Consider the following 21,071-nt stretch of genomic DNA (forward strand, 5'->3'; position numbering starts at 1 on the left):
TTCATTCTGTGCCATTATGTTGTATAGAATTCCTGATGTACATCTTCCAGATGGCGAGTTAGCACATGCTTTAATATGTTATGACTAATCTTATGTCTGATCAACTAAGCCCAAGGAGACATGGACATCAGTTCGTGTATGTAGCTGTCTGCAATATCTGTTCATGGATCAAGAAAAGCATTACAAATACAGTGCTCAGGGCGCTTCCATGATATAAGGGAAGCTAAAATCATCAGGGCACTGTCCAACGGCAAGCCTACATGGATGCAAAGGTGTGAGTTGATTTTTTTTAATTTATAAAACCTTTCACAGTTCCTGTAGTGCTACATATGACCCAGAAAAAACAATACATTTCTTTAGTCCATCACAGCATATGAAGGAAAGAGGTGGTGCTCACCTCTGTACAGTTGTCACACCCCATCTCTGAAGGTAACTGCCACCCTTTACCCAGGCGCTCCTGCGCTGAGCAGTGTCTTTCATCGTCAGGTGGCCCTGAGAGCTCGTCATAATCTCAGGGATTGTTTCTGGTGTTCCACTAAATTACAGCAGTGTGACCGTTAAATCACTAACTCGGACCGGCATATGTTGCAGAACCCCACCACCTTGCATAGGCATTGCCACCCAATTCACCAGTGAAACACAGGCATAAATGATGTACGTTCATGTCAGGCAGCCTGTTATCCCACCCAACTACTTAGAAATGGATTACATTTTATATAACAATGTCTGCTTTCAGATGGTGGTAGTTTCTGCATCTGATATATATATATATATATATATATGTCGGAAGAGGTTCCCAATCCTGATTTTTAGGAACACAAAAGACTCGCACTCCAGGGTCCGTGTATAAGTCGTTTTATTGGCGACGCGTTTCGACCTAGCGGTCTTTTTCGATATATATATATATATATATATATATATATATATATATATATATATAAACACACAGTCCAACCAGTTTCCGTCAGAACAAAACGGCCATCACTCAGGTGTCAGATATTTCAAGTTTATTTAGTCTCCAAACCCCCTTTCACCCCCGACAGACGCGTTTCGCAGTTAAGCTTCGTCAGTGTCAGTTTGTGTAAAATTCCAAACGCCATTTTAAACCCCTCGCCGATATTCATTTCATTGACATAGAAGATGTTCCCTCTAGTGCCACGGCGGCAATCTTGTAGTATGTTATTCACAGCGATTTACAGTGGTAAGAAATGGCAAAAAATTCATATTAAAGTGCTCTAGTGCAATTTTAAAATTATTGACAGCAACAAACATTTATAACTTTTTCTGCACACTTCAATTATGTATTTGATTAACATTATATCATTTATCTCAATGCCTGTAGAGTTTAGTTGTTAGATTTTGAAAAGCAGGGTTCGTCTGTGTCTCATATCGGGGTGTATCCCCAAATGCATTTTTTTCCCATTTATTATCTACACAACATTCTCCTGCTTCTACCCTTTGAGCCCTGTATGGGCTTTGATCCAACTTACTATCATACAGATATTTACATATTTACAAGGCTTAGCCATCTTTGAATGAGTTTGTTAAATAAAGCATTGCAAATACATTCAAAGGTAGCTGCTGGGGATGTGCGTGTATCTGATGGCCATCACTAAATACAATTACAATATTTTAACAAACCCATTCAAAGATAGGCAAGGTTGATGCACGTGCATCCACGGTGGCCATCTTACAGTGGGTATTTCGAAATAGTTCAAACCCATATATAGATGTCAGCTGATCATGCGGGCTCATGTGTGCACATGAACAGTTGCAGGGGACCATTTTGAAATGGGGCGCAAACAGGTAATAAAATAACGAAAATGAAGCTGGTGGGGGGACGAGGGTGCCAAGTGGGGATGGGAGAGGGAGCAATAGAGATGGGTGGGTAAGGGGATATTAGAGAAAAAAAACGAGCAACATGGGTAGGGGACGGAGAAGCAATGAATTATCGGTGGAGGGGAAGAAGCAACAAAAAATGAGGAGCCAGTGGACAGTGAAGAGGAAAGCAGCACATGAGGAACAGAGCAAGAAAACACATGCCCTTCCCTAGAGTCGTTAAAGTAAAAGAAAACTGTTGGTCCCTGAATGCAATTAATGTCAGCAACTCATCCAGTTATAACACTGTGCACCTAAAATGCTTCTGGCAGAAAAAAAACAAAAGAACATAACAAACAAGAGGGGGGGGGGTAAAGCGTTTGCATCCAAAAGAGATAGACAACAAAAACATCTGGCCTAGAGCAAGGGGCTGACCCACAGTTGCCAACGTTCTATTTTGGAAACAATAGTTCTGGCAAACAGGCTGCTAAAACTGTGCTAACTGAGGCCCAAAAAGAATCAATAAGGAAAATGTCTTTACACTGCTGGGCACAGTGGTTGCAACAAATATGGTTTGCAATATATTTAGACTCTTCTCGTATGCCCCTGACCAAGCCCATAAGCCTTTCAGGAGAAGAAATAGGACTGTGCATGTAATTGGAAGATAAGCTCACAGCTCCAAAAGTAAAAATCAAGGAGATATGTAAGCAAATGGGTAGAACTGTTTTAAAACTGGAGCGCATGCTACAAAAGAGAACATGTTACTGTGATAGAATAAATTATTGTCCTGTGAGATCCATTATTGGAAAGATTGGCTCATAAATTATCTATTGAGTCCGTCTGCTGTCAGATGGAACTCAAAAAGACCATCAAATGAATTACTGCGCTCAATAAAGTTTCACACACCTGGAAATGAATATTCCTTTTGAAAGGTAATACAGTTGAAATATCAAAAGATAAAACCATTAACTGGAAGCAGGGCTGTTATCGCCATTAGCAAGAATGGGACATCTTCCATAAAGGAAAAGAACCTTTGAGGCAGCCAGGACCAAAAGAGTCAGAAAATGAATGAACAACAGAATACAACTTTATCAGGATTACCTCCAAAAACATTAATGTAGAAATGAAAGTTAAAGGAGAGTTACAAACACCAAATTGAGAGTAAAGTTGAGATTATGCTGTAGATCAGTACAACGATTGACATGGAAAGAAACTGTGTGTTTCTTGTGGGCCAAGACCCTGGTAGACTTAATTTCTGTGGGAGGATCCGAAGAAGTGGAAAATATATAAATGGGTGGGAGAAGATGTAGCTTGCTATAGCTCAACACCATCTCAAGGTTTGTCCAAAAACGACCACACATGCCACAGTAAGCACCAGACTACTTACTACCATGATTCTGAAATTGGTTTGATGGATAGGATGACCAGCAAAAGTGGAGTACGGAGTTGTCACAAGGATAATAATTTCCCAGGTCCACAGTAACTAGTGAGCATGTCTCATAACATCAAGTCCCACCTCATGTTTCTGGTAGGATTTTGTTTTATCCAATGTTCATCTATTCCTACTTGTATCCTGGAGATACCCTATTTCAGCTTCCCATAATTAGTTTAGTAATTAAACTAAATGGCTGATATGTGTTTCTCTTGTGGGATAGTTACCTAATACGGTTCCTGTATTGATTAAAATGCAATATTTGTTAAATATAAACATTGTATTTCCTGTTTTGTTCTGAACTATGAACACAAGTACGGTTTTCTTAACAATTTTTGTTGCATGCTGTGAGATTCTGGATTAGGAATGTTTGGAAAGGATCCGATCAAATTACAACTCTAGTGCCTTGTTAGGTTAAAACACAGTTTTAATTATATATAAGCTGGACTAAGCCCTAGGAGCAACAGCACAAATGAAACTCTCACAACAATGTAGTTATTAGAGAGAAAATTATAACTAGAAAAAGAACACCTAAATTGTCAAGACTGGATTATGAGAATCATAAATATGATTTTTAAAGGTTTTAAGTAAACAATGACCAAGAAACTGTGACACACACACAGATTCATGTAGACCCTCTCAATGAACAGTGGAAGGCAGACATTAGTAGGGGACTTAATTGCTGGGAATGGGATCACGTTCCTGACTACTCTTCCTTAGTTTTGGGGCACACTAAATCTAAATGAATACTATTCTACATAATACAGTGCCTACATGACTCCAGCAAAACTAAATACCAACGTGTCTGAAACAATTGCCCGTTCCTGCCAAAGCAAAACACAAGATGCAGTCTTCAAACGAACGAGGGCGTGCTTGAAGCTCTCATACTTTTAAACAACAGTCACTGAACATTTGAGTCAACTCTCAGGATATCCTACCCTACATAGCTTGGACATTTGTGCTTGAATCTAAATTCAAATGCTTGAAAAACAAACAAAGCACTAGATCATTTACAAAACCAAGTGCTGCCGCAGCCAAGCAAGCTGTAACACGTCTTTGGAAAGCCAAGGCACCCATTTAATCCCTCGGTGTCAACAGGTGGTAATTATCTGGGCGAAATCAGAGAGCAAGTGCCTTAAGTGCGAAACACCCAGCGGCCCCCGAAAATTCTCTGTGACAAGGAATGAACTAACCACACTCTTCCAATCCCATGCTAAGAATGACAGATTACCTGCCTTAATTTCGCACAGCACACACTATAATGCCTTCTGCTCGCATATGACAACCTCTGCTGCTCACACCACCCCTCTTAACTTTGCCTCAGCAAAAACACCCCCAAGTGCCTCGCTTAGTAAACCTTGCATTATACATTACCCATAGCTCATCGAGCCAAATAAACCTCGCTAATGAACGCAGCAAGTTTGTTTTTGCTTTCTCACTGTCCAAACCAACTTCACGCCTGATTGAGACCTAGGCAAGAAACACCTATACAAGGCACATCTTGTCCAAGATATCTCTTTCTCTTAGTCCCTCGAGCCGACCAACTTGTTCGTCCCCTCTAATTTGCATTTCTGTTCAACAACTTGCTCACCTTCCTACATGCATTAAAAAATCACGAGCACTGAGTTCCCTACCCTGCTAAAGACAAGAGTCAAACTGGGACAGAAAATAGGCCTGGGCATCAAAATAAAAGTGGTCTCCATTAGTGAATTAGATACCTAAAAAATGGCCCATTTTTGCAAATTTGGACAATTTTGAACTTAAGCCACGCTTTATAATTATTTTTCAAGGAATGTAAGATTGAATGATGTGGGCTTGCTGCATGCAATGGCTTTTTTCGATATTAAGGAAATAAACAGTGAAAAAAACGGCCCACCAGACAAAATCACAGACCCACAAACAGCCAAAAAGCTGGCTCACTCACTGACCGTTATGACCAGCCTGTCGAGCATTGCCTGTTTGCCCTAGAGGCTAGTCCAGTCCTGCTGATGACCATCTGATGACACTGCCCTCCTTTACCCCAGTCAGAATTGCTGACCTTCATGCTTTCTTGTTGACGTAATGTTTTACAATGTATTGAAAACGTTCTGATCATTATAAGGTTTAGTAATAAAAATAGATGTGGTTTAGAGTTTGACGATTGTCCAGACGTATTTAGAATGTATATCATTATAATCACTGTGAGTAGGGATGACTGAACATTGGAGGTGGAGGAGAAGATGTGAAATCCTGTATTTTTTCTTGACAACTTAAAAAAAAAAATCTATTTAACAAAATCGCACACAATTACGCTCTCCTAGAGAAATGTCGTTTGCCCGTATCCGCATCATATTTTGCATGCAAACACATAGCTCTCTTGAGAAAATCTTGCAAAAGACAGGTTCGAGTTTAGAAAGTCTCTCACTGAGGCATTTTCTTTGGAAGCTAATCCTCCCTGGAATCTTCTTGCACTACCTTTTTCTACAAAGGTGCCCATTCGTCTTGTGAGATGTACAGGGGCCCAGTTGTTGCAGTCATTACCATACAACCCTTCAAATGCGACATGTGAGGGATAGTGCAGAATGTGGGACAGCAGCACATGTAGATAGGCCGTTTTCAATGAGAGAAGTGATTAAAAAGGAACCATTACTTTATAAAAGAACTGAAAGTGCAATATAAAACTAGGTAAGGATGTTAGATTCCGTACCCTTAGATTGGAGGTGGCACAATGTTGCTGCCGGGGGGGGGGGGGGGGGGGCTTAATGGGTGACTCTGGATACAGCTCAATTGATGGTACAACAGACATCCGGGTTTGTGAGTAAACACATTTTTTTAACTACCCTTCCCTCAATTTTATGGATGTGTTTTATTAATATATTTCCTCAGTGACACTCCAATGCAGCCTCAAAATGTTGTATTCTATCACTATGGCATAAAATAAAAATTAGCAACACCCAATTTGCTTTTTTTGCTTACTTTATTTTACCATTGATGGTGGAAGTGTACCAGTAATATGGACGTTGTTTCACATGTAAGAAGTGTCTATTTGCACCACCCACCTAAATGACTCGAAAAACATGCCTGTAAGTTTAATATTAACATTTAATTTTCCAAGAAGACTGCAATAGAGGAAATAAGAAATGCACCAATGTCATGAAATTCTATTTATAGGCTGCTGTGTGCATTTGAACCACCCACATATGTAATACGAATGAGTTGCTTCATAAACCACTGTTTTGCCACGGCAGGGCTGCAGGTTAAAACCACTGCGGTAACAAGTCAACAAAATGTGCTCTTCCATGTAGAAAAACTACTTTTATACATTAGGTAAGTCACTCTTGTATGAGGCATTGTTAGGAAGTGTGGTAAAGAGGTAGGCTTCCAGCTTAAGATTCAATGCCCATGTTGGAGCTCTACTCCAAATCCATTTCCATTGAATCCATTTCAGGAAAGGAAAGGCTGATGGTTTCTACAGTGTTTCTGTGCTGTCTGCAGTGATGCTTTAAATATGTGAAAAATGCAAACTATGGTGGCCCCCTCAATGATTAACTACAATTCCCAGCAGACCATAATCTCCCATATGGTTTAGAGATGCGGCCGTGATCGTAGATATCTGGGAATAACATCCCTTCTGTTCCACAGTGTCTCTGCTAGACAATCATAATATAATGTCTCTGCAGACATAACCTTGCTACTTGGATCCAGAATTTGTTCTGCAGTTTTTTTTCAGGATACAGACCTGCCCCAAAGGCATTAGGGTTTTTTACAAAACCGCCAGACTGCATTGTACATTTGTCCAAAATCACAGCATACTGAGTAGAGGCCAGGATTCGAATCAGATTTTACAAGTTCCAAAGTTGGCAGCTCTAGCCATTGTGCCACATCCATTTCCTTTGCTAAATAACAGTTGTTATTTAGCAAAGGGACGCGTGCAGCCCAGTGGTGGGTCGTAAGTATTTATCTGCTTGCTCCTTGCACTTTTCTCTGCTGTTTTTAATGCCTTTCTTCTGTAGTACTCATTGCTGCTGTTGTTTTATATGCTGTAGTCTGTTATTCTATTTTGTTTATACTGGTGTAAGTCCGATTTTCTCCCTTCCCCCGTAGCCCTCCCAGCGTTTCAGCTTCCGGCCGCTGCTTCTCTTCTGCGGCTCGCCCCCCTCGCAGGCCCAAACGATTCCGCCTCCCATCTGCTCCTCCCTCCCACCTCCCTTCTTATGGCCCAAAGCAGACCCAAGGATCTCAAGAACATTCGGCCATCTCCCTTCTCCTGTTCCCGGTGAAAGTCATCGAGAAGATCATCAATAAGCAACTGCCCTCCTTCCTCGAAGAGCATAACATCCTGGACCTGTCCCAATCTGGATTCTGCGGCAACCACAGCACCGAAACAGCCCTCATCACCGCCACAAATGACATCAGGGCCATGCTGAACATAGGAGGTACTGCGGCCCTCATCCTCCTGGACCTTTCAGCTGCCTTTCACATAGTCTGCCACCACAGCCTCTGCACACGCTTTCACAACACAGGGATCCGTGACAACGTCCTGGACTGGACCACCTCCTTCTTCACCCGCAAACCCAGAGTGTCTGCCTCCCCCATTCCATTCTAAAGACACCAAGATCATCTGCGGTGTACCCCAAGGATCGTCCCTCAGCCTGACACTCTTCAACCTCTACATGGCACCGCTCGCCAACATCGTCCATTCGCACAACCTCAACATCATCTCATAAGCCGACAACACCCAGCTGATCCTCTCCATCACCAAGGCCCCAACTACCGCCAAATCCAACCTCCACGAAGGAATGAAGGCCATCGCCAAATGTTTGATGAGCAGCCGCCTGAAACTGAACTCGGACAAGATGGAGGTCCTCATCATCGGTTCCAACCCTCTGCCTGGGACGAGTCATGGTGGCCGGCAGCACTGGGAGCTGCACTGACGCCCACTGACCACGCATGCAACCTGGGGTTCATCCTGGACTCAGCGCTGGCAATGACCCAGCAAGTAAATGCTGTCTCCTCCTCCTGCTTCAACACCCTCCCCATGCTCCGCAAGATCTACAGATGGATCCCCACAGGAACCAGAAGGACGGTCACCCAGGCCCTCATCAGCAGCAGACTGGACTACGGCAACTCTCTCTACGCATGAACCTCAGCCAAACTCCAGAAACGATTTCAACGCATACAGAACGCCTCTCCATGCGTCGTCCTCGACATCCCCCGCCACATCACAGCCCACCTGAAAAACCTGGAACACCCTCCCCATCTGCCTACGACAGACCTAGGACCTGCTGGCCTTCAAGAGACCCCTCAAGACCAGGCTGTTCGAGCAGTAGCAGCACCCCCGCCTCCTCCCTAGCGCCTTGAGACCCTCACGGGTAAGAAGTGCGCTCTACAAATGTACTGATTAATTGATTGATCGTTCATTTGGAATTGTTTGGGAAACATGTTTGATTGGATTATGAAATTCCACTATAATGTAATAGGAATGATTCTTAAATCAGAAGTATGTTGCACATGATATAAATATATGATGATGCATAATGTATTTAGAAACCCAGTAATGCTTCTAAGTCAGGAATCATACAATGTTAATGTTTGTAAATTACCTATCAATAGGACTCATAGAAAGAGATGTTGATGAACAGATATTTGATATGAATTTCTTATATGTAAAGGCAGGACTCTCAAGCCATCTCTTATTGCCTTCAGACATCCACTATCTTTTGCAGACCAAGTCACAATAATGAGTTACAGTGCTGGATAGAGTGTCTCTTTTTTCTTTCTTCTTCCATTCTCCTTCCTATGTTCCTATCAGTGGCCACATATTCTTGTGTTAGTGATCAGTGGTGAAGGCAGTGAGAGATGGAAGGGTGCTTCACTCTAGTTGGTTCCTGAGTAGAAGGTTAATGCTGTGTCAGGTGTGAAACCTACCTTTGCCTGTGAGATGTTAAGACTGATTCTCATAGCAGTAAAGCTTGGTCAGTTTTTTGGCGATGTTCCACTTGGGAGTGGTCAGGCATTTGTTGCCAAAGAGCCTAGATTGAAACTTGGCTTTTGATATGATTATTCCTCTTTACATAGGGCTAGACCTGTGAGGAGCGTAGGAGCTCTGGGGAGGGGAATCAAAATCTATCCAACTTTTATTTATGCTTCTAGGTTTGTAGTTAAAGAAAGATGAGAACTGCAGTAAAGTTGGAATGTATAATAGTAGGAAAACTGTATGGATTACTCACTAGGGCACTGAACAAAAACCTTACTACTTAATCTGCCTTGAAGAAGCCTGCATTATCTCCTGCTCTGAACTCAGACTGGACATTATCTTCAAGGGTCAGATGTGTGGCCCCTGTAGTGACTGTGGGATACAAAACTCCATCCTTTTTGGGCGAAACAGCTGCCCATTGGCAATAGACCGCAGAGGACCCTGTCGAAGATCCTGGCAGAAAGAGGCATGGACTCAAGGGGCCTTCCCTGGAAAACTGGATGTTGTGGGACTTCTCAGTAATAGGTTTTCCATCTTCTCTAAAAAATGGAACTTATATCATTTGTTTGGCCTGTGGAACACAGGAACATGGCACTAAGAAAGGTGCAAATGTTCCTGCTAAGTATTGCAGGTTTGGATCTTTTTGAGGTTTTTCCAGTGAAGTTCAATTCAACTGCTGGGCCTCTAAAATAATGTATTGAATTCTGTGGTGCTCTGAGTGGCTACAGACTCTTTTTACACCCAGTTTGAGCATCCCACCACGCTGCCAGGGGGCTCACGTTACGACCCCTACCAACCTAATGGAGAGCGGGCTGTAATATTTACAGATCCTGCATTTCTCCCTGTGTGAAAGTGACCCACTGTGGCTCAATTCACAGCTGTAATGTTTTCTAAGTGGGTGCAATGTTTAAAGTGACTGCTTTGAAAATAACTTGATTTGTGACAAACTTCCAAAGTAAAAGTTATTTGTTTAAACAAAAAGTAAAATGCCCTGAATTTCAAGACTGTTTTTTCCTGAGCAGGGGGTCCATTTAAAAATGTTGCTGCCTGTTTCGGCCATGCTTTGCACAGTGAACACGAGGAAGGGAAATTGATTGATGATCATTCTGCCCTCGAAAGTGCTGGACGACTGTCTCTATGACCGAGTTGTGATGTTGTGAATAAATTGCTGGCTGAAGACTTACAGCCAGGCGAGCCTGCGAATGCTCTGCCAAAAGTAACCTACCCGTTTCCCAACTCTAAATATGATAAAAATGACAAACTGATGTGAGCTGTGAGGCTAACCTTCACTCCATCCTGGCCACTCTTAAACCATGCGTGGGTCTTGATCTACAGTGAAGAATATGAGGCCAGTGATAGGAACATGGAAAGGAACATGGAATAATAGGAAAACAGAGACACTGTATTGAACACTCTGACTCATTATTTAGACTGGTCACTGAGGTCTACAAAAGACGTGTTATTCATGAAAATCAATTAAATGCTATGTATTATTTATATTAACCTGAAAAAAGTTAATTGATATGCAGTTAATGCTAAATGGTTGCTCAAATAGGTGCATACTAAAGTGCTTGTAGAAGTGCTCAAGTAATGTGAAAGGAGTAGAAAGGACATATCCGATGATTATAAACAAAAGAATTAAGAACAATGAAGCAGAACCGTGTTACTTCAGTAACTTCGAAATGCCTGTCCAAAGAAGGGTCTCACATATTAGACAAAATGTATCCATATAAGAAAAAGAGACAGATTTTATCAAGGCACATCTGTCTTTTGGATGATGTGAAAAAAGATCCAGGCCCTTATTGTGATCCTCAACGTTTCAACCCAGATATAATATAACAGTTAATGACCTAGCAAGCAGGTCTTCATCAGGATGAACTGTCAGCACACTCTTGGCTGACAGCCATTACTTAATGAAGCCAGCGAAAGGAAATCAAACCTTTGAAATGAGCAGAGGTTGCTCGGTCCTTAACTGCGACATCTATACCAATGAACTTTTTGTATACCAATGAACTTTTTCCAGTATGATATAACAATATAAAGTATTACATTGATTTTCATAAATAACCTGTTTACTTATGTTTTCTCTCTCTCTCTCTCTCTCTCTCTCTCTCTCTCTCTCTCTTTGTAATGGTGGTACTAGGCATTGAGCAGAATGCTGTCAATTAACATTCAGCTGATGTCACAATAGTCAATTAATCAACACATACTATTTTATTCTAAATTTGATACTTCACTTTTCATCACCTATTCTGTAAAGCAGAAATCAATGGCTATGTAAGAAGTTATGTGGTAAACCCAATAAATATACTGATGTATGTGTAGGTATGTTGGAATATAATGTTTGAATAAATTATGACTTCACAGACACTCATTCATTTAAAATGCTTGATGATGAATATACCAGGCTTTTAGCCGTTCTAAGGGTTTCCCTTTCATGTAATACATGAGTTGGAAACGTCGATTCAGACTAATATTGAGTTTTAAATATGATGACACAGAAATATCAACAGCAAGAATTTTGTTGTCAAGAATATCGACTTTATGGTAAGAAATAACGATTTTAAAAATATAGAAGTCATTGATATTTTCAAAAATATTGTTGTTTAAATGTATGTAATGCATTTTTTTGTATAAGTATTGTTTATGTTTTTTAATATATGTGTATATATTTTTAGTAGTTAATAATTAATTAATAATTAGTTGGTAATTAGTATGAATTAATTAACTGACAATTAAATACGGAAATTGTGTAATTAATTTTAGTTACGGGTTGTTGGATTTTTAGGGGTAAAGAGTGGGATGTAATCAATTTTTAATAAAATAATAAGTAGTTGATAATAATAATAATGAATTGATAATTGATTAGGGTAATTATTTAACTTGTTTATGTGTTTGGATTTTGGGTTTATGGGGCGAAGGGTAGGGAGTAAATTAATTTTACTTTATAATTAGTTGTTAAATACTACTAGTTATTTAATTCAAAAAATGTTTTACTTGTGTGATTAACTTTTTACAGTTTAATTTTTGGTGTGTGTTGTGGGGATTATAGGTGTAAAGGGTCGGAACTTACTTAAATTTTATGTTTTTTCATGTTTTTGTCAATAATAATTGTTTAATTGATAATTAATTATGTTCATAGTGTAAATAATTTTTTTGATGTGGGTTCTGAGTTGTGTGGTGTTATAGGGTAGGGAGTAAATAGACTAAATATATGTATTAATTAATGTTTTTGTTAATAAATAATTTCGGAATAGAAATATTTATTTGTATGGAAACAATTTTTTTGAACATGTAAATACATATTTGTAGGTGTTTGTGATATGTATTTAAAATTATATGTTTTTATTTTTTTATTTTTAATATTTAATATATTTTAATTTACATTTTTAACATATTTACTTAAAAATATATTTTGATTTTGTTGATGATAATTTGTTTGTTTTTAATTTTGAACTGACTGGAGTGAGACTAGTACATTTTACCCGTCTGCAATCCCACACTTTTCCAATTGATGTACTGACTAGAGAAGGAATAGTACATTTTATCCCCCCGCTATCAAACACTTTCTCTACTGTTGCACTTACTGGAGTGGGAATAGTAATTTTTACCCCTCTGCTATCTATCACTTTCCCTATTGTCGCACTGACTGGAATTGGAATAGTAAATGTTTTCACTCTGCTATCCCCAACACACTCCCTACTGTTGCACTCACTGAAGTGGGAATAGTAATTTGTACCCCTACGCTATTCAACACTTTCTGTACTGTTGCATTTTTGGAGTGGGAATGGTAATTTTTACCCCTCCGCTATCCAACACTTTCCCTACTGTTGCACTCACAGGAGTGGGTATAGTAATTTCTATCCCCTCCACTATCCAATACTTTCCCTACTGTTGCAGTCATTGGAGTGAGAATAGTAAATTTTATCCCTTTGCAATCCAACACTTTCCCTATTGATGCACTGATTAGAGTGGGAATAGTACATTTTATCCCTCCACTATCCAACACTTTCCCTAATGTTGTACTTATTGGAGTGGGAATAGAAATGTTTAACCCTCAGCTAGCCAACACTTTTCCTATTGTTGCACTGACTGGAGTGGGAAGTGTAAGTTTAAATATGTTTAAATAGTTTAATGTTTTAATTTATAATAGAATGCTATAATAGATTTTATGTTATTGGTATATGCATATATATATATATATATTTATTTGTAACATGTTTATATAATTTTATTATTATAAAATACATAAAAAAATAGTTTAAAATTGTTTTATAGTAAATATGTAATATATATATATATATATATATATATATATATACTATTCATGCACAACAGCGGCGTTCCTGGGAGCACTCGGGTCAATCAAATCATACACATGGGTCAAAGTCTTCAGATCAGAAAACCAGGTAAAGCCTCCCCGGCAAAAGGAACCTCCCACTGGAGCGTGTTTTCTTTTGGATATATATACTATTATATACGTGTTTAACGTTCTTAAATTAAGTTTATTTGTTATATTTGTTAAAATCTATTTTCAATTTTAAATTACTCTTATTATTTAATATATTTAATATTTATTATATATATATATATATGACTCGGGGGAACTTTTTGCCTGGGATCATGTTTTAAAATCCTAAACAGCTTGCAAATTACACCGCCCAGTGGAGGGAAATAATTAAGACACGACCTGCACCACTGGTCCCATAATGCTGTTTGTCACCACAGGAAGTGAATTCCAAATAAAAAACCACCAGAGGAATGAGAACTTTGAAAATACTGGACCTGGGAGCATTAAAGTTTGTCGAGGTGTAAGGCGTACCTGTGAAAAAGTTTCCATGGCGAACGAAACGCGTCGCTGAGACCGGTGGGGCACGCACTCTCGGTCTGGTGCACCGCACCTATTCAGCGAAACGAAACTTTGGACAGTACGAGGAGTACAAGGTGCGGCGCCCCCCCCCTGCGAAGATATCGCCAGCAAGGTGACCAGTTTTCGCGATGGGGAGAGAGGAGGTAGCATTGCGCTACCCGATAGGATAAAGACACAGGTAGTGACGGAACAACACTTTCCTGGCCGTACTGCTAGGATGTATGGAGCGGTGCCAAGGGAATGGGACATCTCGGGATGTTTGGGACTCCGCTATTAAGCAGGGAAACCACACCAAACTACATATCCCAGGATGCAGTCTGCCAGGAGCTACAAGCACACACACCTGCAGCGGGGTGGTGGAGTCGTGAGACCGCCCCAAAGGGAGGGGTCCCCCCAATGAGGTGCAGGACTGTCCTAAAGGGAGTGGTCAGCGACCCAGAGCCCACACGAATTGCCAGCAGCCTGTGACATCGGCACTGAAGACGGCCATGACGGCCAGAAACGTGTCTGCCCACACAACATAAGCGCATCACGGACTGCAAGGGAAGGTGCTGTAGATTTCAATAAAAATCCTACCTGTTCTGAATCCGGAGCTGTGTCCCGCTTACTTTCGACGGAGGGTGAGCATTGGAGGTTGTATGTTTCCGGTTGGCTGAGACCGGTGGGGCACGCACTCTCGGTCTGGTGCACCGCACCTATTCAGCGAAACGAAACTTTGGACAGTACGAGGAGTACAAGGTGCGGCGCCCCCCCAGCGAAGATATCGCCAGCAAGGTGACCAGTTTTCGCGATGGGGAGAGAGGAGGTAGCATTGCGCTACCCGATAGGATAAAGACACAGATAGTGACGGAACAACACTTTCCTGGCCAAACTGCTAGGATGTATGGAGCGGTGCCAAGGGAATGGGACATCTCGGGATGTTTGGGACTCCGCTATTAAGCAGGGAAACCACACCAAACTACACATCCCAGGATGCAGTCTGCCAGGAGCTACAAGCACACGCACCTGCAGCGGGGAGGTGGAGTCGTGAGACCACCCCAAAGGGAGGGGTCCCCCCAATGAGGTGCAGGACTGTCCTAAAGGGAGTGGTCAGCGACCCAGAGCCCACACGAATTGCCAGCAGCCTGTGACATCGGCACTGAAGACGGCCATGACGGCCAGAAACGCGTCTGCCCACACAACATAAGCGCATCACGGACTGCAAGGGAAGGTGCTGTAGATTTCAATAAAAATCCTACCTGTTCTGAATCCGGAGCTGTGTCCCGCTTACTTTCGACGGAGGGTGAGCATTGGAGGTTGTATGTTTCTGGTTGGCTGAGACCGGTGGGGCACGCACTCTCGGTCTGGTGCACCGCACCTATTCAGCGAAATGAAACTTTGGACAGTACGAGGAGTACAAGGTGCGGCGCCCCCCCAGCGAAGATATCGCCAGCAAGGTGACCAGTTTTCGCGATGGGGAGAGAGGAGGTAGCATTGCGCTACCCGATAGGATAAAGACACAGGTAGCGACGGAACAACACTTTCCTGGCCGTACTGCTAGGATGTATGGAGCGGTGCCAAGGGAATGGGACATCTCGGGATGTTTGGGACTCCGCTATTAAGCAGGGATACCACACCAAACTACATATCCCAGGATGCAGTCTGCCAGGAGCTACAAGCACACACACCTGCAGCGGGGAGGTGGAGTCGTGAGACCGCCCCAAAGGGAGGGGTCCCCCCAATGAGGTGCAGGACTGTCCTAAAGGGAGTGGTCAGCGACCCAGAGCCCACACGAATTGGCCGCAGCCTGTGACATCGGCACTGAAGACGGCCATGACGGCCAGAAACGCGTCTGCCCACACAACATAAGCGCATCACGGACTGCAAGGGAAGGTGCTGTAGATTTCAATAAAAATCCTACCTGTTCTGAATCCGGAGCTGTGTCCCGCTTACTTTCGACGGAGGGTGAGCATTGGAGGTTGTATGTTTCCGGTTGGCTGAGACCGGTGGGGCACGCACTCTCGGTCTGGTGCACCGCACCTATTCAGCGAAACAAAACTTTGGACAGTACGAGGAGTACAAGGTGCGGCGCCCCCCCCCCCTGCGAAGATATCGCCAGCAAGGTGACCAGTTTTCGCGATGGGGAGAGAGGAGGTAGCATTGCGCTACCCGATAGGATAAAGACACAGGTAGTGACGGAACAACACTTTCCTGGCCGTACTGCTAGGATGTATGGAGCGGTGCCAAGGGAATGGGACATCTCGGGATGTTTGGGACTCCGCTATTAAGCAGGGAAACCACACCAAACTACATATCCCAGGATGCAGTCTGCCAGGAGCTACAAGCACACACACCTGCAGCGGGGTGGTGGAGTCGTGAGACCGCCCCAAAGGGAGGGGTCCCCCCAATGAGGTGCAGGACTGTCCTAAAGGGAGTGGTCAGCGACCCAGAGCCCACACGAATTGCCAGCAGCCTGTGACATCGGCACTGAAGACGGCCATGACGGCCAGAAACGTGTCTGCCCACACAACATAAGCGCATCACGGACTGCAAGGGAAGGTGCTGTAGATTTCAATAAAAATCCTACCTGTTCTGAATCCGGAGCTGTGTCCCGCTTACTTTCGACGGAGGGTGAGCATTGGAGGTTGTATGTTTCCGGTTGGCTGAGACCGGTGGGGCACGCACTCTCGGTCTGGTGCACCGCACCTATTCAGCGAAACGAAACTTTGGACAGTACGAGGAGTACAAGGTGCGGCGCCCCCCCAGCGAAGATATCGCCAGCAAGGTGACCAGTTTTCGCGATGGGGAGAGAGGAGGTAGCATTGCGCTACCCGATAGGATAAAGACACAGATAGTGACGGAACAACACTTTCCTGGCCAAACTGCTAGGATGTATGGAGCGGTGCCAAGGGAATGGGACATCTCGGGATGTTTGGGACTCCGCTATTAAGCAGGGAAACCACACCAAACTACACATCCCAGGATGCAGTCTGCCAGGAGCTACAAGCACACGCACCTGCAGCGGGGAGGTGGAGTCGTGAGACCACCCGAAAGGGAGGGGTCCCCCCAATGAGGTGCAGGACTGTCCTAAAGGGAGTGGTCAGCGACCCAGAGCCCACACGAATTGCCAGCAGCCTGTGACATCGGCACTGAAGACGGCCATGACGGCCAGAAACGCATCTGCCCACACAACATAAGCGCATCACGGACTGCAAGGGAAGGTGCTGTAGATTTCAATAAAAATCCTACCTGTTCTGAATCCGGAGCTGTGTCCCGCTTACTTTCGACGGAGGGTGAGCATTGGAGGTTGTATGTTTCTGGTTGGCTGAGACCGGTGGGGCACGCACTCTCGGTCTGGTGCACCGCACCTATTCAGCGAAATGAAACTTTGGACAGTACGAGGAGTACAAGGTGCGGCGCCCCCCCAGCGAAGATATCGCCAGCAAGGTGACCAGTTTTCGCGATGGGGAGAGAGGAGGTAGCATTGCGCTACCCGATAGGATAAAGACACGGGTAGCGACGGAACAACACTTTCCTGGCCGTACTGCTAGGATGTATGGAGCGGTGCCAAGGGAATGGGACATCTCGGGATGTTTGGGACTCCGCTATTAAGCAGGGATACCACACCAAACTACATATCCCAGGATGCAGTCTGCCAGGAGCTACAGGCACACACACCTGCAGCGGGGAGGTGGAGTCGTGAGACCGCCCCAAAGGGAGGGGTCCCCCCAATGAGGTGCAGGACTGTCCTAAAGGGAGTGGTCAGCGACCCAGAGCCCACACGAATTGGCCGCAGCCTGTGACATCGGCACTGAAGACGGCCATGACGGCCAGAAACGCGTCTGCCCGCACAACATAAGCGCATCACGGACTGCAAGGGAAGGTGCTGTAGATTTCAATAAAAATCCTACCTGTTCTGAATCCGGAGCTGTGTCCCGCTTACTTTGGACGGAGGGTGAGCATTGGAGGTTGTATGTTTCCGGTTGGCTGAGACCGGTGGGGCACGCACTCTCGGTCTGGTGCACCGCACCTATTCAGCGAAACAAAACTTTGGACAGTACGAGGAGTACAAGGTGCGGCGCCCCCCCAGCGAAGATATCGCCAGCAAGGTGACCAGTTTTCGCGATGGGGAGAGAGGAGGTAGCATTGCGCTACCCGATAGGATAAAGACACAGGTAGTGACGGAACAACACTTTCCTGGCCGTACTGCTAGGATGTATGGAGCGGTGCCAAGGGAATGGGACATCTCGGGATGTTTGGAACTCTGCTATTAAGCAGGGATACCACACCAAACTAGATATCCCAGGATGCAGTTTGCCAGGAGCTACAAGCACACACACCTGCAGCGGGGAGGTGGAGTCGTGAGACCGCCCCAAAGGGAGGGGTCCCCCAAATGAGGTGCAGGACTGTCCTAAAGGGAGTGGTCAGCGACCCAGAGCCCACACGAATTGCCAGCAGCCTGTGACATCGGCACTGAAGACGGCCATGACGGCCAGAAACGTGTCTGCCCACACAACATAAGCGCATCACGGACTGCAAGGGAAGGTGCTGTAGATTTCAATAAAAATCCTACCTGTTCTGAATGCGGAGCTGTGTCCTGCTTACTTTCGATGGAGGGTGAGCATTGGAGGTTATATATATATATATCCATCATATCCAGGAATCCAATTTGGAATGGCCACACGGAAGCTGGTAAAAACACTCCTTTATTTGCAGCATGCCAGTGAAAGACAGTCAAAGAAACACTTCTATTTGTGCATTAGCCAGACGCGTTTCGAGAGTAAAGGCTCTCTTCTTCAGTGGCTTTGTGAAAAATGAGGTTGCTGCATGCAATAGTCTTAATCTACAACACCCGCCCCTCCCTGGGCGTGGCCCCACTTGGCCTCCTGGGTGTTGTAGTGTAATAAGTAAATAAAGTCCAAGTGGATGCGCACCTCATCTGTGATAAACAAAATACTTCCCAAGTGGGTAGAAGTGAAAAACATGCCATCCGTCACCTTGCTTTTTTGATGCAAATGAGTGTGAGCACAAACGCGAACCTGGATAGCGTTTTGCTCCCCTTCCGCCTTTAATGTCATCACACCCAAATGAGTGCAGGCAAGGTCAAAAGTTTATGAAGGGCCATTACCGCGACCTGGAGAGGCCGCTAAAATCCATCATATCCAGGAATCCAATTTGGAATGGCCACATGGAAGCTGGTAAAAACACTCCTTTATTTGCAGCATGCCAGTGAAAGACAGTCAAAGAAACACTTCTATTCGTGCATTAGCCAGACGCGTTTCGAGAGTAAAGGCTCTCTTCTTCAGTGGCTTTGTGAAAAATGAGGTTGCTGCATGCAATAGTCTTAATCTACAACACCCGCCCCTCCCTGGGCGTGGCCCCACTTGGCCTCCTGGGTGTTGTAGTGTAATAAGTAAATAAAGTCCAAGTGGATGCGCACCTCATCTGTGATAAACAAAATACTTCCCAAGTGGGTAGAAGTGAAAAACATGCCATCCACATTTTCACTGGCATGCTGCAAATAAAGGAGTGTTTTTACCAGCTTCCGTGTGGCCATTCCAAATTTTGCTCACACTCATTTGCATCAAAAAAGCAAGGTGACGGATGGCATGTTTTTCACTTCTACCCACTTGGGAAGTATTTTGTTTATCACAGATGAGGTGCGCATCCACTTGGACTTTATTTACTTATTACACTACAACACCCAGGAGGCCAAGTGGGGCCACGCCCAGGGAGGGGCGGGTGTTGTAGATTAAGACTATTGCATGCAGCAACCTCATTTTTCACAAAGCCACTGAAGAAGAGAGCCTTTACTCTCGAAACGCGTCTGGCTAATGCACGAATAGAAGTGTTTCTTTGACTGTCTTTCACTGGCATGCTGCAAATAAAGGAGTGTTTTTACCAGCTTCCGTGTGGCCATTCCAAATTGGATTCCTGGATATGATGGATTTTAGCGGCCTCTCCAGGTCGCGGTAATGGCCCTTCATAAACTTTTGACTTTGCCTTCACTCATTCGGGTGTGATGACATTAAAGGCGGAAGGGGAGCAAAACGCTATCCAGGTTCGCGTTTGTGCTCACACTCATTTGCGTCAAAAAAGCAAGGTGACGGATGGCATGTTTTTCACTTCTACCCACTTGGGAAGTATTTTGTTTATCACAGATGAGGTGCGCATCCACTTGGACTTTATTTACTTATTACACTACAACAGCCAGGAGGCCAAGTGGGGCCACGCCCAGGGCGGGGCGGGTGTTGTAGATTAAGACTATTGCATGCAGCAACCTCATTTTTCACAAAGCCACTGAAGAAGAGAGCCTTTACTCTCGAAACGCGTCTGGCTAATGCACAAATAGAAGTGTTTCTTTGACTGTCTTTCACTGGCATGCTGCAAATAAAGGAGTGTTTTTACCAGCTTCCGTGTGGCCATTCCAAATTGGATTCCTGGATATGATGGATTTTAGCGGCCTCTCCAGGTCGCGGTAATGGCACTTCATAAACTTTTGACCTTGCCTGCACTCATTCGGGTGTGATGACATTAAAGGCGGAAGGGGAGCAAAACGCTATCCAGGTTCGCGTTTGTGCTCACACTCATTTGCATCAAAAAAGCAAGGTGACGGATGGCATGTTTTTCACTTCTACCCACTTGGGAAGTAATTTGTTTATCACAGATGAGGTGCGCATCCACTTGGACTTTATTTACTTATTACACTACAACACCCAGGAGGCCAAGTGGGGCCACGCCCAGGGAGGGGCGGGTCTTGTAGATTAAGACTATTGCATGCAGCAACCTCATTTTTCACAAAGCCACTGAAGAAGAGAGCCTTTACTCTCGAAACGCGTCTGGCTAATGCACGAATAGAAGTGTTTCTTTGACTGTCTTTCACTGGCATGCTGCAAATAAAGGAGTGTTTTTACCAGCTTCCGTGTGGCCATTCCAAATTGGATTCCTGGATATGATGGATTTTAGCGGCCTCTCCAGGTCGCGGTAATGGCCCTTCATAAACTTTTGACCTTGCC

At 43.9% G+C, this 21,071-nt stretch overlaps 1 protein-coding gene across 1 annotated transcript in view; it reads left to right on the plus strand.

The window, feature by feature from the left end:
* SHISA6 (shisa family member 6) overlaps positions 1-21,071 on the plus strand; it is a 1,259,921-nt gene that overhangs the window by 1,110,335 nt on the left and 128,515 nt on the right. The gene's annotated exons all lie outside the window — the stretch shown is intronic.

This window comes from Lissotriton helveticus, chromosome 7 (assembly GCF_964261635.1).
Source record: "Lissotriton helveticus chromosome 7, aLisHel1.1, whole genome shotgun sequence".
Lineage (NCBI taxonomy): Eukaryota > Metazoa > Chordata > Amphibia > Caudata > Salamandridae > Lissotriton > Lissotriton helveticus.